The following is a 5,156-nucleotide window of genomic DNA, read 5'->3' as shown; positions in this document are numbered from 1 at the left end:
TCCTGAGAGAGACCGTCCTATCCTGTGAAATCTAAGCTTTTCATCAACATCCAGATGAGCACAGAAAAAATTCATACCATGGCCCTTACTCTCACAAAGTGCCAACAAAACTCAGACCCTGCAATGAAGGGGTTTACACACTACTGATTTCAGCTTAGGTTTACTGAAGTACAATTAATGATAACAGGTTAAGATATCTTTTAGAGAAAATAGTTCTTAATGTGACAGGTACACAATCAGTATAGTACCATAGTTTGTATTATAGATGTCACATGAGATTCCAGATCTACCCACTTGTCATTCAATGCCTTCGAGATTCTCACTCACATCACATGCACATGGAATCACTTTCTACAATGGGGAGCTGTGAAATGAGGAAAGGAGCCATTACTAATGGTACACAAAACTGTTCCAAACATAGGCTTATATTGAAAAAATAACTGGAGACCTCTGCTTTAAATAAATCTGGGGTGACAGAGCTCTCACACAACAAGTATTGCCTAAAGGTAATGAGACTGAGTTGTGTGATGAAACATTACTCAGTCTCAGCTTGGGGCCCCCAGTCTCTCTAACAAACAGGAGGAGGAGACCTCCTAATATCCATTGAAGAACACACACTCCCTGCTCACACATGCACTCACACTCACACTGACAGTAGACACCTATTAGTCTTCAGTTTTCTAGTTATTCCCTCCGTCCAGTCTGTAATATCCTAATAGCACCAAAGAAAGCATTCTCTGTTGCCATAGAAACCAGAAGGTCCTCAAAACTATCCACGTCATGTCAGATTTCTATGGAAACGAGGAGGTGCCAATGCACGCAGAGGCAGAGCTTTGCTTTCTATCTTAATTACACTTGGCCTAATCTAATAAATGAACAAATGAAGTAATGGTTTATCAGAGCTATGCCTGCAAATTCTGCATGGAATGAGCATATGGACGGGGATTTGTCACAAAATAGATTTAGGGATAAGAAAAGTCAAAAGTAAATAGTTTTATTATTCCTGGAGAGACAAGTCAGGATCCAGGTCTTCAGAAGGAGACCTTTTCGTCTCTTAAAAGACAAAAAGTCAGATATATTAGAAAAGAAGGGATCAAGGAAATTTAGTCAGTTTAAAATGACCTTCAGAGAGAGATGTCAGTGGCTCACACATGTAATCCTAGCTACTCAGGAAACTAAAACCCAGAGGATCTCAGTTTGAAGCTAGCCTGGAAAGAAAATTCCATAAGATGTCATTTCCAATTAATCAGCACAAAGCTGGAGGCATGGCTAAAGTACTAGAGTGGCACCTTAGCAAATAAGCCAATTAAAGGTGAGACCCTGGGTATAAACTTCAATCCTGATAAATGAACAAACAACCTATATACCTTCTGGCTGAGTATGGAGGTGCACAGCTGTAATTCTTGCATTCAGAATGCTAAGGCAAGAAGGACTTTTAAGTTTAAGGACAGCCTGGGCTACATGCCAAGACCCAGCTTAGAATATGATATAGGGTGGATAATAATGAAATCTAATGTTTTATGTCTGAATTTGGAATGTCACTAAAATATGTTTAGTGGAAGGTTGGAGGAACAAGTGAAGAGAGAACACTAGAGGGCAATAATTGGATTAATCTATAATAATATATGCCTCCCCCAAACATAATGAAAGCCCGATTCAATTAATGTACACTCAAAAATGAATGATACAAACGTAAAGCAGGCTTTATTAACGGAGTATCTATCAACAGGAGGATGAAGGCCCAATAGAGAGGTTGAAGAATGGTGAATACGGTAGAAGTACTGTGTATGCATCTATAAGCATAGAACAAATTAGTCTGTTGAAACTGTTTTAAGATGCAGGAAGCAAAGGAAAGAGATAAAAAGATTGACCTTGGTCAAAGGGCATTATATGCATGGATAGAAGGGTCACAATGAACCCCCCATATGCATGAAATAAACGATACCAAAAATATATATTAAAAAGCATGAATAAATAATGACAAATTACTTGTAGAGGAGAAATCATGTGATGGAAAAGAACTTGTAAAGCAGAAAAAAGTGAAAGCAAAACTCAAGCTCTGGTAGATCCCAAAGGACCCTGGGTCCTTTACAATTTACAATTTCCTGTCTACCATGATTGGTGTGAAGAGAAGTGACTGTACAATGATTTTATCACTTACCTCAATGGAGTTGTACTGAGCTTCTCACATGTGGGATCCATTTGGCATGCAATCCTGAAATCCCAGGGATTATGCCTAATTAGCTCCAAAAATGACTCCAAACGGGGGGGGGGGGGGGGGGGGGTGAGGGGGTGAGAGGAACAGCACACACTTCCTGCATTTCCTGATATATTTTCTTAAATAAGAGAGACATGAAAGTCACATATGAGGTTGCCTCTCATTTCTGCTACTTATCACCTCTATAATTCACCCTGGAGTGTATGTCCCACAATCGCCACTTTTGTCCAATGAATTTCTAGTGTCTGGTCTTAAAGAGTTTACACTAAACAAGACATCAATGAAGTCGAAAAAAATCAAGGTGAGGAGGAATAGATAAAGCTGTATAAGAAGGAGATGAGTAGAATCACACTGGATGAGAACAGACCCAAGTGATTTTAAGGTGAAAGATGTTTGGAGACATTCTAATATTAGGAAAAATGATAAAGAATGAAGCCATGTAGATATATGAAAATCAGGATTATTAAATAATGGACAAAGAAAGGTTGTCAAAAAGAAGGAGACCATCAAACTCAAAATTGTCTAATGGGGAGTGGTGATGGGATGATGAAGAGTTCAGAGTAAGAATCATTTATTGAAAATTGGAGATTTTTTAATGATGTCAAAATCATACACATTTACTTAATAAGGCCTAAAAGATTAATATCAAAATATATGAAACAATTTCCTAAATGAAAAAGGAACACATATTGTAGAAAATAAAAATGCTGAAATAACATGAATATTTTAATGTCACCAGAAACACAAATGATCATAATAGCAAGCATTAAGACAAAACAGCTCAGACTGAGATGAAGGGAAAATAGACACACATTGAAGAAGTATCCCACTGTATCACTTAGAATATATTAATGTTCCCTATGTTCATTTCTATGTCATTGGGAACGTGAGGGAAGAGAGAAATGGAGGGACAAATGGTGACGAGATACAGCTATGATACTGATTGGACACTAAGTTCAAAATGAATTCTATTACTTGTGGGTGAGATGGGAGGGAAAACCTAGGACAGAGTTACCATAATGCATGATAATGTCAAATAAGAAATATACTCCTTGCCTAGTTTTTGTAACTGCAAGATATCGGCATATCACCATTAAAATAAGAATATAACTTTTTTTTTAAAGAAAATAGCAACTTTATTAAATCTTTGTACACCACCTGCTGGTGAAGCTCTGTCACAAAGGGAGAGGTGACCTGCTGTTAAGGAAGGTGTAAAGGGAAAGGTCTGGGCAGTATGAAACATTCTACTGGGCTGGAAAGGTGGCTCAGTGGTAGAGTGCTTGCCTTGCATGCCTGAGGCCCTGGGTTCGATTCCTCAGAAGCTGGAAGCGGAGCTGTGGCTCAAGTGGTAGAGTCCTAGCCTTGAGCTGAAGAGCTGAGGGACAGCGCCCAGGCCTAGAGTTCAGGCCCCACGTCCGGACCCAAAAAAAAAAAAAAAAGAAAGAAAGAAACATTCTACTACCTTCTGACCGAGGAAGTCCAATTCTTGATACATGGGACATTAGTCAGAATGAGCAGTCCACATTATTGGCAAGCAGGAACAAAGCAGGAAAGCACGCACAGGTGCACGCATGGACAGGAAAGAGGGAGAATGAGGGCCCTGTGCAGTAGCCTTGGTGGTGATTACACGGGGAGCAATGTGGTCCCCACACGAGTGCAGAGCCTGGTAGGAATACAAAAGCAGAAGGGGCAGACAGTTCAAGCAACTTGGACCTTGGTCCCGTGGATATGGCTAAACGGACAGGACAGACAGGCAGAATGGGAGGGATCCCGGGGGCAAGGTCAAGCAGGGGCCTTGTCACATGCAAGCCCACTGGATGGTACTGTGGACACAGCAGGGCAGAACAAGGAGAGGATTGAGCCTCCGCAGGGATGGAAGGTAGCAAGAGGAGATGTCGGGTCCTATCCATCTGTGCTAACTGCATGGAATGGGGGTACAGAAACAGCACCCTGGGACCTCTTATATTGGAGGCCCTGGCAGACAGAAGAGCTGAGAGGACTGAGCAACAGAGGATCAGGCAGGCTTCAAACAGCCTAGGCCACAGCAGGCGCAGCCTGGCAAAGCCAGGGGCTCACTAGCCTCTGCTGAGGACCCAGCTTCCCAGGCTGGGGGGGGGGGGGGGGGGGGAGGAGGAAAGAGGCGTGGGGAGGGGGCGGCAGAGCAGGGCGGAGCAGGCGGGAAATGCACCAGAAATCATGTACCACGCAGGCGCACATTGCCTGTCAATCACGGAGACGCTCATGCCTTCTAGGGCAAATACACCAATGCAGTGTGCCCCCACGCGAGGACCCGCCCTACGCATGCGCAGAAAGCCAGGAAGCCATTAAGGCCACTACCTCTGGCAGAGTGTTCTGCGAGGACACGCGAGCAAGTGCTGCATGCGAGAAGGTCGCTGTCCTTAAGGTAACTTGATTGTATGCGCAGGTGTGGGGAGCAGGGTCAGCCTGGATCCCAGGCTCTTGGAAATTGGGCTGCTTGGCAGTCCAAGGTGGGCCGCAGCAGCTCCCTGAGGCCGTGTTCCCAGCATCCCATGGGCCTGGGCCTAGGTCCCACCCAGGCCCCTTAGGTCGGCCAGGATGTGCACCTAGGCATCCGCCTAGTCTCGGGAAAGGTCCGGGAGGGCCAGATGGGAGCTGAGAGTGGAGATTATGTCTGCCTTTTCACCGGTGCAAGCCAAGCCCTGCGATCTCCTCTCAGGCCTCCACGAGGCCCCATCCTACACATGCGCACAAAGAAAGGAAGCCATTTACGCTGAGATGGCTGGCGCAGCAGGCCACGTGGTCAGGCGGGCCGAAAGTTATAAAGGTTTTCCCTCTGTAGTTATGTGAGGTCCTCTGTGTATTTACACACGTGTGTATGGTTTAGGCATAGCTTCTCCACGTGACACACAAACAAGACAGCCTTTGTCTTTCAGAACCAGCTGATGTGTCTTAGCAG

Source organism: Dipodomys spectabilis, unplaced genomic scaffold, assembly GCF_019054845.1.
Source record: "Dipodomys spectabilis isolate Male_0828 unplaced genomic scaffold, ASM1905484v1 ptg000411l, whole genome shotgun sequence".
Taxonomy (NCBI): Eukaryota; Metazoa; Chordata; class Mammalia; order Rodentia; family Heteromyidae; genus Dipodomys; species Dipodomys spectabilis.
Note: the sequence above shows the minus strand (reverse complement) of the source record.